Source organism: Pinus tabuliformis, chromosome J (assembly GCF_031772625.1).
Source record: "Pinus tabuliformis cultivar Carrire ecotype Pingquan chromosome J, CPIR1, whole genome shotgun sequence".
Lineage (NCBI taxonomy): Eukaryota > Viridiplantae > Streptophyta > Pinopsida > Pinales > Pinaceae > Pinus > Pinus tabuliformis.
The window spans coordinates 659778483-659791927 of record NC_142295.1 but is presented as its reverse complement, the minus strand read 5'-3'; positions in this window follow the sequence as shown (position 1 = coordinate 659791927).

The window sequence follows — 13445 nt, the reverse complement described above, 5'->3', positions numbered from 1 at the left end:
ACCATACACTCACAAATCCTTTGGAACTTCTTCCCTATTCCATTTGTCCTTACAACTTTTCAAATGTTGCCAACAGTCAAATTCCCTCTTATATTTGGCAAAATCGTGTGGGTACTCCCCCACTTTTCCGAATCTTACTTCCATGGCTATTTTGATCTTCTACCATTCTTGGAGGATGTTGTGGTGAACTCCCCACCATCTTTTTAGTGTCTCTTGTAACATGACATTTAGTAGAGGTACTTTATGTTCTTCAATAAAAGTTGCGTCAATATTGTTGATAAATGAATTTACTAACTCTATACCATTAAAGATAGGGAAATCCCTTACCTCAGTGCATATCCAATTGACCTGACAGATTGTGGCACAATGTCTAGTGTTGATCTCATATCCACTCTACTTCCAATCATCCCAAGCGACCTCTGAGCCAACCTCCAAAATCTGAATGTCCCGCCAGCTAATGGACCCTTCAGTCGTTGGGTTAATGTAGTCCTTCCTTTTTCCTGTTGTTAGTATATATAGTTGATCTAACATTCCTGGATCTTCTCTATCATCTATTAGTTCTATGAATCTCAGTCCCTAATACGGATCTAGAGGTTGAATCACCCTAACCCATTCTACCTCAAAAGTCATCAATTCCTTCTTCAAGTTGATTATGGCCTAGTTCTCAAAGGCCTAGTCTATCTTGAGCAGTGCTAGGTAGGGGTACTTATCTCCCATGATGTCTATTACCTTGAAATATACATGGGTCTTTACCCCTGCTACATCCATTTCCACGTCCTCTAGTTGCCCAAATGGAAGGATACAATATTGATTCACCATTCGCAATTGGATTGGTGAAATTTCAATTGAGGTTTTCCTAGTGCTTCCCATGTTTTCCTTGAAAATTGTTTGACATCGGAGCTTACATCCAAAATAGTGTCCTTAATCTGAAACCCTGCATTATAAGCATCAATCAAAAAATATCTTCTTGTTCTCTTCTTATTCCTTTGTACTCTCCTAGAGTGTCTTTTTGGTAGGTTAGCAGAGATGACTCCTCCTACAACCTCCTCTTCTGGGATGGCCGCTTTCAGACTCTTGTACAACTGCTCCAACATCTAGTCATCATTCACAATTTGCAGAAATAATCTGAACCAATCTTCAATGGGTCGGACTATGAAGGACTATGTTAGGTTTTGGCTCTTAGCTTTAAGATATTTTGGCTACTCCTTCTGTGACCCTCCAGCTCTAGTCAAATTGTCAAAAACTTTTTTTTCTTCCTTGTAATACTGCTTCTGTTTCTTAGGGTCATATGAGTGCTTTGGGGAGGTCAGTCTTAAAATTGTGAGTTGGTCTATGGATCCCTAATCAACCCCAGTCTTTTGCCTCCTTGTGTGACTATATTGATATTTGAGAGGGGGGTTTCATTTAATACTCTTGGCTCTACATTAATTAAATTGTATCCCCTTTGTCGATTCCTCTCTTCCCATCTTGCAATAAACTTTGTACAATCCTTTGTTGCATGCATGTTGACCCTTCACTAAGAGCACCATGGTCTTCTTGGTAGTGGTAAATCTAGCACAAAATTCCTTTCTTTATCATAGTTGTAACAATGAACTAGACCTCTACCTCTTGCCCTTCTGCCATTTGTTCCTCCTCCTCCTCACCATCGAGGAGTCTCATTGACTAGGAAGGTTGAGCAGTCTAACCTATCAACTAGATAATCTAGTTCCCTACACTGGTTGGTGTTGTGATTTGTTGAAGCACATAATTCATAGTAATTGTTGTTTGGAACATTGGAGTAGTTTTACAGTATTGGGCACAGACGAGGGGGGTGTCCATACCCCCTGCATACCTTACAATACTCCAATGGGTTATACCCAGGATATAAACCTTGTAACTGTAACTGTTGATTATTTGCATAGGATCCCATGCAGGTCTTAGTTACAACAACCCTTGTTGATTAGTTTTTGGAAGTTTAAATTCTTGTACAAATTCTCTTTTAACATCATCCACAATTGGATTCTAGTGTAACTCTGACCACTTTATGAACCATCTCAAGGCCCTTTCCCTAAGATTGGTCTGAAATTCAATTAACTTCACATCATCTTGCATCTGGAGGGCCCTTTAGATGGATTCACATAGATACCAGTTTTGTTTTATGTCGTTGTTCCCCTTGCCAGAGAACTCAGCATACCATGTCAATGGTCCTGCCATTTTTACCTGAGTTCATGCTAAGAGCACAAATCCTTGCCATCCAAGATGTAGCGATCCTTGTAAACTCGTAACACTATTACTAACTCCACTACTACTAGTACTAGAGTTATAATTAACATGCACACTATGAACTCTTATAGTTTTGATTAACTTAGACAGGAACTTGTCAGGATTGTGATCAAGTGTTTGGTCAATTCGATGTCCTTGACTTGGAAATCATAAATTGTCAACCAAGGTGCGCAAACTGACAAAGTATAGGTGCGCAGACTGACAAAGTATCTTACTATGTCGTTATGTATTTGTCACAGTCTAGTCCAAGGGTGGAGGTGATGTTGTTAGTTGAACTAATGTTGTCATTCTTAAGGATAAGTTTCCTAGGAATCAATCGTTGTTCAATCAGTTTGTGGATGATGTGAGGGTGGTTTTACTTATGTTAAGTTGTTTGGAGTTTGATTTTAAACCTCTTGCTGCAGCTCCTAATCTTCTAAGTGTAAAATAGAATCTTACTCTAGCATCTATGAAGGAATTACTTTTGAACTCAATTGTTTTAGGAGAAGTCTTCTCACTTGTTCAATTTCTATTCAAGCACTGTAATCCAAGCAACATTTCTGAATTGAACACACTCAATTATGCTGGATAATAAGAAAAGAAAATAACTGTGTAGTACCAGGTATAAAGCAAAGTAAACAATAGTCTAATCTAGGTATAAAGCAAAGTAGAATTCTTATGCAGGTAACGATTTGAAATCATTATACAACATATTCACACAAAACAGAGTAATTGAATAATTGAAAGAAATCAGATTGCATTCGATCAAAACCTGACACTGATTGCAAGGGCCCTCCACATAGCAGTTCAAAGCTTTAAACCAGTACAATACTTGCACACAGAAACCAAATTCATTCACACGGAAATCATAAATTGTTCAGAAAACATTTCATACAGCGCGCACCCAAATACCAGCATGGCCATTGAATTTATAACATGTCTTTTGCATAACTGTATGAGAATTCTAAGCCTAATATCTCTTAACCCTATCTAATATTATATTGTGAAACTGTTGTTTTTCTATTTTGAAAGAAAAAAGATAAGGTTTCATCTTATCTCAGCTCTTTGCTGTGTTAATTGGATGGTTGACTCAGGGTTTGACCGCAATCTCCTATGCCACCTTTGGAAAATGGTTTTAAGTGAATAGGAAGGTATTCATGAGGGAGTCACCTCCTATCCATCCACACCTTTTGTTACTGAACTGGATCTCTGAAACTTCGCGAACAATGAAGGCAACAACATAATCCTGGACTATGTTAGAAAATTATATATTACGGAGCAATGGAACACATAAAATATTGCAGAAATATAAACACAGAAAACACACAAAACAAGAGAGACAAAGATATACGTGGTTCACCCAGTTTGGGCTACGTCCACCCTGAACAGCCAGTCCTTCCTTTCTATTATCCAGCAAAATGAAGAGATACAACCTACAACAAAACCGCTGTAATATCCTCTGTTTTCTCTCACAGTCTCACCTCTATGTTTCTCGCTCACCGAATACACATCTCTATCACAGCCTCAAATACAATGCCCTCATATAAAGAGAGGGGTTGCCTTCTAGGGCAAAAAACCCTAAACTAAACATAAGTTCTACCGTCAGATCATCCGCCTAATGAACGGCCCAGATTGACTAGAAATTACTATACTTTTACAAGGCAATTTTACAGCTATTTTTAGCTTCGGGGGCGCTGCCCCCGAAACCCCCCCACCAGGGGGGGGCTCCATAAAGTCCCTGCCGCCCCCCCCTGGACCCCCCACGACAGCGATCATTTTACGGGCGGCGTTGCCGCCCCATTTTGAACTGGGGTCCAATATGTCGGTACTATAGAAGATAATCAGGCTCCACACCCAACAATCTCCCACTTGGAGACTGATCGTAGCAACTCCACCGCTGCTCCATTTGCTGGACAATGACTCCTCTTTGGACCTGGCTGTTTCTCATCTTCATCGTCATCCTTGAAGACCAACTGAAACTGAGCATATTCTCAGTTTCTCCCTGGTTACAACTTTTGTTAGCATATCTGCAGGGTTCTGGCTAGTGTGTATCTTTTCCAGCTTCAACTCTCCATCTTCCAATACTGATCGTATGAAATGGTACTTGAGCTATATGTGTTTTGTCCTGGAATTAAATGCTGAGTTCTTTGCAAGATGAATGGCACTTTGACTATCACTGTATAACGTGCCCATATCATGCTCCTTACCCAATACACCCATAAACCTTTGTAACCAAATCATTTCTTTACTAGCCTCTGTAGCAGCAACATACTCTGCTTCTGTTGTTGAAAGTGCAACAACACTTTTGATTTTTGAAACCCAACTGACAGTTGTTCCTCTGACAGTAAATACATATCCTGTAGTGCTCCTCCTATTATCTCTGTCACCTGCCATATTTGCATCAACATATCCTTGTAGGGATATGTTTGAACCACCAAAGCATAATGCCTGATTTGTGGTACCTCTCAAATATCTGAGAATCCATTTCACTGCCATCCAATGTTCCTTTCCTGGATTGTTCATGTACCTGCTTACAACTCCCACTACATGTGCAATATCAGGCCTTGTGCAGACCATTGCATACATTAAACTTCCAACTGCTGATGCATATGGAACTTTAGACATATAATCCATGTCTTCTTGGGTCTTTGGGCACATTTCTTTGCTAAGTTTGAAATGTCTAGCAAAAGGTGTACTAACTGGTTTTGCATTTTGCATGTTAAATCTTTTCAACACCTTTCGTATGTACTCATTCTGAGACAATGTTAATTTTCTATTTTTCCTGTCTCTAGTTATTCTCATACCAAGGATTTGTTTTGCAGCACCCAAATCCTTCATTGCAAATGAATTTGCCAATTTTCTTTTGAGCACATTTATTTCCTGCATGTTAGATCCTGCAACAAGCATGTCATCTACATACAATAACAATATAATATAGCTGCCATCATTTTGCTTTTTCAGATAAACACAATGATCAGAGTGACATCTAGTATAACCTTGTTCAGACATAAACTTGTCAAATTTTAGATACCACTGCCTTGGAGCCTGTTTTAAACCATACAAGCTCTTCTTCAACCTGCACACAAGTTTCTCCTTCCCTTTCACCTCATATCCTTGTGGCTGCTGCATATATATCTCTTCCTCCAAATCCCCATGGAGAAAGGTTGTCTTTACATCTAACTGCTCAAGATGCAAATCTTCAGCTGCTACAAGACTTAAAATAGTTCTGATTGAAGTCATTTTAACAACAGGAGAAAATATTTCATCAAAATCAATACCTTTCTTCTGTGCAAACCCCTTCACCACAAGTCTAGCTTTGTACCTTTGCTTTCCTCCATCTTCTTCCTTCAGCCTGTAAAACCATTTATTCTTCAATGTAGTTTTTCCTGTAGGCAACCTGACTAAATCCCAAGTCTGGTTATGCATTAAGGAGTCCATCTCTTCTTCCATGGCTACCTCCCACTTCTTCTTGTTTTCAACCTGCATTGCTTCTTCATAACATTCAGGTTCACCGGAATCAGTCAACAATAAATAATATAATGAAGGAGAGTATCGTTCAGGAGGTCTACCTATCCTGGTAGATCTTCTAACACCACTTTCAGGTGTTTGGGGTGCCTGTTGCTGTTGTTGTGGTTGTTGATTATTATTATTTTCAGGCACCTTTACTTTTTCAGTGATTTCATCAAGGACTGCGTATTCCTTGTTTTCTTTTTCCTGTTTCTTTTCCTGCAACTGATTCTTAAACAAGACCTTTTCATTGAATATTACATCTCTGCTCCTAATGATTTTGTGATTTTCGTAATCATATAAGCGATAACCAAAATCATTAACACCATATCCAATAAAGGTACATTTCTTTGACTTTGCCTCAAGCTTTGTTCTATTTTCTTTATCAATATGGACAAAGGCCTCACAACCAAAAGGCTTTAAAATAGAGTAATTTACCTTCTTACCTGTCCATGCTTCCTCTGGAACACCACCATCCAAGGAACTTGAAGGCCCTCTGTTTATTAGATAAACAGCAGTATCTACAGCATCTACCCAAAACTGTAAAGTCAATCCTGCATGCAATCTCATGCACCTTGCACGCTCCATGTTGTTCTGTTCATCCTTTCTGACACACCATTTTCTTGTGGTGTTCTTGGAACTGTCTTCTCTCTGCGAATTCCATGCTCTGAACAGTACCTATCAAACTCTTTGCTGCAATATTCACCTCCATTGTCTGATCTAAGACACTTCAATTTCTTTCCTGTCTCAATCTCAACCAAAGCTTTCCATTTCTTGAAAGTATCAAATACATCAGATTTATTCTTAATACAATAAATCCAAGTTTTTTCTAGTTGCATCATCAATAAAAGTAACATAATAACGAGAGCCACCAAGAAATGATACCTGAGCAGGTCCCCATACGTCTGTATGCACAAGCTCTAATTTTTCGTTCTTCTTTTCTTTCCCAACTCTGAGAAATCTGACTCTCTTCTGTTTTCCATAAATGCAGTTCTCACAGAAGTCCAAATCAACATTCTTCAAACCTGGCAACAAATTCCTTGAGTGAAGAATCTTCATCCCTTTTTCACTCATGTGTCCGAGCCTATGATGCCATAATGCTGCATCTACTCCTTTGGAAGTCAAAGCATTAACAGAGTTAGAAATACCATTGCATAAATACAATGTACCAACCTTTTCACCTTTTGCTATTACCAGGGCTCCTTTTGTGACCTTCCAAGCTTTATCTGTGAAAGTTGTCACACAACCTTCACTGCCTAACTGCCCTGTTGAAATCAAATTTTTCTTTAGATCTGGAACATGCCTTACCTCCTTTAGTAGCCATTGGTTTCCATTCTGCTGTTTTACAAGAACCTTACCCATTCCAACAATTTTACAGGGTTTGTCATCACCCAGACGAACTTGTCCAAAATCTCCTTGAACATAGTCATAAAAGTATTTCTTTTCAGGTGTGGCATGGAATGAGGCCCCTGAATCTACCACCCAGGAATCAGTAATATTTTCGAAAGAAAGAATCAAAGCATCTTGTAACACCTCACCTGTCACATTTGCTTCATGATTGTTTTCTTGCTGTGCATCTCCTTCATTTCCCTTCCGAGATCTACAGTCTTTCTTTAGGTGTCCTTTCTTTCCACATTTCCAGCACACTATCCCCGATCTGGACTTGGATATGCCTTTCCTTGATTTACTGCGATATCCTGAGCTCTTTCCTCTTTCCATTTTTCTTCCTCTAGACTCTGCACTCAAAGCATTTCCCGATGTCTCACCGAAGCTTTTCCGTCGCATTTCCTCGCTAAGGATAGCACCAACAACATCATCAAACTTTAAAGTACTAGATCCAGAAACGGAGTTACTAATGGCCATTACCAAACCATTCCAACTTTCTGGTAATGAGCGCAAGAATAATAGAGCTCTAACTTCATCATCAAAGTTTACCCCTACAGAACTTAACTGGCTTGTAACTGTATTAAAATCATTTAAATGGTTTGCAACAGATCCACCTTCCGACATATTCATATTAAATAGCCGTTTCATAAGAAATACCTTGTTTGAGGCCGAGGGTTTTTCATATAGTTTCGACAATGTCTGCATCAAACCCTCTGTCGTGGTTTCCTTCGAAATGTTGAAGGCGACTGACGCAGCAAGACACAACCGTATTGTTCCGAGTGCCTTTCTATCGAGAAGGTTCCATTCTTCGTCTTTCATACCCGTCGGCATCTTTGTTTTTCCGCCCAATGGTAGGTATAGATCTTTCTGATACAGATAATCTTCCATCTGCATCTTCCACAGCGAGAAGTTTTGGCCGTTAAATTTCTCAACCATAAACTTACCATCTTCCGCCATTGCTCCCACTCAAACCAGGAACCCTTCTTTCCTGCGAGTTTATCAGCCAAATAGACCTTCGGCTCTGATACCAGTTGTTAGAAAATTATATATTACGGAGCAATGGAACACATAAAATATTGCAGAAATATAAACACAGAAAACGCACAAAATAAGAGAGACACAGATATACGTGGTTCACCCAGTTTGGGCTACGTCCACCCCGAACAGCCAGTCCTTCCTTTCTATTATCCAGCAAAATGAAGAGATACAACCTACAACAAAACCGCTGTAATATCCTCTGTTTTCTCTCACAGTCTCACCTCTATGTTTCTCGCTCACCGAATACACATCTCTATCACAGCCTCAAATACAATGCCCTCATATAAAGAGAGGGGTTGCCTTCTAGGGCAAAAAACCCTAAACTAAACATAAGTTCTACCGTCAGATCATCCGCCTAATGAACGGCCCAGATTGACTAGAAATTACTATACTTTTACAAGGCAATTTTACAGCTGTTTTTAGCTTCGGGGGCGCTGCCCCCGAAACCCCCCGCTAGGGGGGGCTCCATAAAGTCGCTGCCGCCCCCCCCTGGACCCCCCACGGCAGCGATCATTTTACGGGCGACGTTGCCACCCCATTTTGAACTGGGGTCCAATATGTCGGTACTATAGAATATAATCAGGCTCCACACCCAACAGACTAGTTGCGAAAACACGTCAATTCGGTAGCTAATTGCAACTTTAATTAAAAAAATAGGGTATTCAGCTAAATATGAACAAGAAAACATACTAATGCATACCTTCATCAAAACCTTGGAGATATGGCTTTATTAAGTGGTGCATATATATGAAAAAGAGAGGATTATTGGGCAAAAAGGATGTCATGGTAGGGCAATCTTTAGACTCTACATTCCCCCAGACTGGAGATGTTGTATGTCCTCATACACTTCCTCTTTGTCTTCTGTTGTGTCTCTTGTTTGTTATTTCCCTTTTTCATTGCTTTCTTCTTTTTGGAAAAGATTGGAATTCTGGGCTTCCTCATTAAGATTTTGTACTTTAAACTGATTATCTCTCTCTCCATAATCTTGTTCTCCTTTTCTAGCTTCTTGTTTTTCTTATACCACAGGCTTAGATGTAAGATTAAATTATCACTCTTGGTGATCTGTATTTCACTTTGTGTCTTCAGGGCTTGATTTTCATTTTTAAGATATCGATTCAATGTTTCCAGTTCAAAGATCTCCTGCTTCAAGATGTTTGAGGCCGATTGTTCATTTACTTGGTTGCTTCCTTCTCTAGGGCTAGATATTGTTTCCTTTGTTGATGTCGCCTTCCTTTCCAGTGATTCTATGTAGTCATATATTTCATGTTGTGCAAGGTCAATACTTGGACTACGTATCAGGCTCCCTAGAGGTGAGCTGTAAGGCTGTGGTGATGATCTTGGTGACCCTTTTGGAGAATCCCCAGGGCTTCCAATTGGCTCATCCTCTATTGGTTCAATCTCTGTCGGAGTGTTTTCTGTTGGCTCTTCTTCAGTCGGCTCATTTTCCTCCAGGTTGATGTATTCTGTAATTTTTGGTGTGGTTTGTTGAGTTGTGCTCAACCTTGTGCTTCTTCTCAACCCTGGGGTTTGTGTTTTCTGCACTTTCCTCCTTTTATCCTCTGATTTTCCTTTTAGAGGAGAGGTTTCAATTCGTGAGAGTTCTTCCTTTCCTAGGCTAGCTTTCTTTCTTCTAGGGTTTCCCCTCTTCATTCTCTACAAAATCTTGACTATGGGAAGCTCTTCTTCTGTTACCTCTGTCTGAGTTTGAGGTGCCTGTTCTTTTGTCATTTCTATGGTTCTTTTTCTCCCCCTGAGGGTCCTGCTGCTACTTGGTTTTTCTGGGGATCTTTCCTCGAAATGATTCCTTATCAAGAAACTTTCCCAGTCATCCCCTGTACTTTGGAGGTGAAATTCAACCAATATTTTCACTAGACCATGATGGTACATGGTGTTTTCTATGCATTGAACTTTCTTTTGAACATTTGTAGCCATTTTCCTGAGGCTATTCAAGAGAAAATAGGGAATATTCATTCGATGATCCTCCAGGAAGTGTATCATCACTCTAATATGATAAAAGTACATCTACCCAAATCTACCCTCACAAGTGATAAACTTCTGAAGCACAAGCAATAAGTTTCTCCATTTACCTTTAAGAGCAGAGCTTGGAATACCTTTCTTGTAGACTGTCGTGTCCATGCTTGGATTCTTAAGAAAAACCCTCCAGTCTTCACTATCAATCCCTCTATTTTTAAACCATTTTTCTCCATGCCTTGGCAACTCAGTGGCCTCAGCGATCATAGACTCCATTACTGTGAGCTTGATATCCCCAATTTCGGCGTCCATTCCATCGAAGGAACATGTGAATGTCTTGGTTACCTCTTTGTGGAAACCGCTAAACTTCTCAATGAACTGCAACCATTGTCTTCTTTGTAGCAGCTCCCTAGTTTGTGGGTACCCTTCTAGGAATTGCTTTCCTACTGGCTCTGTTCGAACAATTACCCCCATGCTGAAGGATGCTTCACCTTGAAGATTGGTTACCTTGATAGGAAAATGGGACTGGTGGGGTTTGCTAACTGGCAGAAAGATGGAGTGATGGTGAACGAATAGAGGAGTGTAGGAATAGGGAAGAATGGATGGATTATCAAAAGGATTATGGAAATGGATTCAACTATTGGGCGCATTCAAACTTATGATTTGGTAATTAAGTTGGAAGATTTGGTGCAAGGTCATGATATGACTTCTAGAGTGGTGGCATATGATATTTTGTTAAATGGCCATTACCCTTAGGTTATAATGATTGCACTTTAGTACTGTATTTTCTTATTCATACATGCCATATATCTTTCCCTATTGTTAAATTAAAGTAACACGTACCTTTAATTTTCTATTTCTAACCTCATTTGCGTTCCTTTGATCTTCTATAGGTGCATCCTTGTCAACTGTCCTTTAATCCAGATCACCAAGCATTCTTTTATTTTTTAAAATTATTAGGCTGTAGAAATTTGTTTGGCTGCGGAAACTTGTCCAAGCTACAGAAAGCTGGACGAGCTGTGGAAAGTTGTTGTTCCTGCAACTTAAGAGAAAGAAAACTTTAGTAGATGAGATTTATTATATATATTTTTTTGAAAAGAAAATTTGAAGTGCCAATAAATTGGTTTTCACTTTAAATTTTTTGTATAAACATGCCAACAACATGTTGGTTTTCATGTTTATACATTTTTTTTTCACATATAATTTATTTATTATATTATGTTTTATATATATATATATATATATATATATATATATATATATATATATATATATATATATATATATATATATATATATATATATATATATATATATATATATATATATATATATATATACAGAGAGAGAGAGAGAGAGAGAGAGAGAGAACAAACTGAATGAAAAATTCTAAGGTGGAAAAGAAGAATAATTCTTCTTGACCATCTTCAGTTCTGAATTATCCTGAAATATTTTGACAAATTCCTCTCTTGTTAATGCTTTATGATAAATCTTGAGTCAATGTCCATTTACTAATAGAGGAGTTCTTTCTTCATCAATAGTTCTGATTCTAACTACACCATTATCAAAGATATTATCAACCTCATAAGGTCCAAGCCAATGGGTTTGAAATTTCCCTTGAAATTTTTTGAATTTTGAATCAAAGAGAAATTCCCATTCACTTGGATGAAACTTCCTCTCTTTAATATACTTATCATGCCATCTTGACCTTTGTTGTTTCACTAAGCTGGTCCTCTGAAATGCTTCTTGTCGGATTTCATCGAGCTCATTTAATTGTATCATCCTTTGCTTCTGGGCTTCTGACAAGTCAAGATCTAATTGATGTCTTATAGATCTGGATCTGGAACTCTATTGGAAGTAAGACTTGCTTCCCATAAACAAGTTCATAGGGAGTATGTCCTGTAGTGTTCCTCCATGTAGTCCTATAGGCCCATAAGGCTCCTGGAAGTTTTTCCACCTAGTCTTTCCTGTGTAGATGTATAGTCTTTGTAAGGATAACTTCAATCACTTTATTTGTGGACTCAAGTTGTCCATTGGCTTGTGGATGATATCGAGTTGACTTCCGATGTTTTATCTTGTATTGGTCCACAAGCTTCTGCACTAGTCAGGATGTGAACTGTGTCCCTTGATCTGTTACAATTTCTCTTGGCACACCAAAGCAGTAAAAATATGCTATTAAAGAAATGAAACTATAGTATTTTCAGTAGCAAAAGGAAGTTCTTTAGCTTCTACCCATTTAATGACATAATCAGTACATACCAAAATATACTTCTTTTGCTTTGAAGGTGGACTGATTGGTCCAACAAAATCTAGTGCCCATTTTTCAAATGGTTCAGTAAGTACCTGTGGTTGCAATGGAATTTCATTTGAAAGAGTAGGTTTGCCCATTCTATGACAATTGTCACATCTCTTAACATATTCCTATTCCTTGGTGTCCCTAAAAATTGAAGAATCCATGAGTAGGATGTGCTATTGTGGACTATTCTTCTTTTTTATTTGGGGGTTAAATGAAATGGCATTTTTCCTGTGGCCAAATAATTAGCAATTTCTACCAGGGAAAATTTTAAGAACCCCCCTAAATTTATAAATATAATAAATGGGCGAATCTCCATGGTATATAGGAAAAATGGAAGGCGATTTTATCAATAATATAATATGTATATATAATTTTTTGGCGAATCTCTCACCAGACATGGCGAATATTTTACTTAATTATAAAATCTTGTAAGATCTTGGCGAGTCTTTCACTAAATAATAAAACTTTGTAAATTCCCAGTGAATCTTAGCATAGGCTACACGCTGGTTTAATTCCCCCATTTAAATAGGCTACACGCTGGTTTAATTCCCCCATTTAAATAGGCTACATTCCAGGTGAATACCATGGGTCAATACCATGTGCCATTTTGGTGAATACCATGGGTCAATACCATGTGCCATTTTTGTTTTTATTAATTCTAATATTAGGGTTAATAATGGTTTTTTACGTGGTATTAATAGAAATCTAGTCCATGGTATTTGTCCCATAGTATTTTGGCCATAGGTTTCACCTAAATATAACCCATTTTTTGAGTGTTCGTAAATATAAGGTGACTTATGGAGTAAATATAAAAAAACGTTTTATTTGTTTACCATACATCTCGTTTATTTATATTTTTATTAATTTACCATACCTTTTTTACAAATATGGTATTTGGCCCATAGGATTCACTTAAATAAAACCTCTTTCTTGAGCCTTCATAAATAGAACGAGGGTTATGGACTAAATATAAAAAGAGGTTTTATTTAGATACGTCTAGTTTATT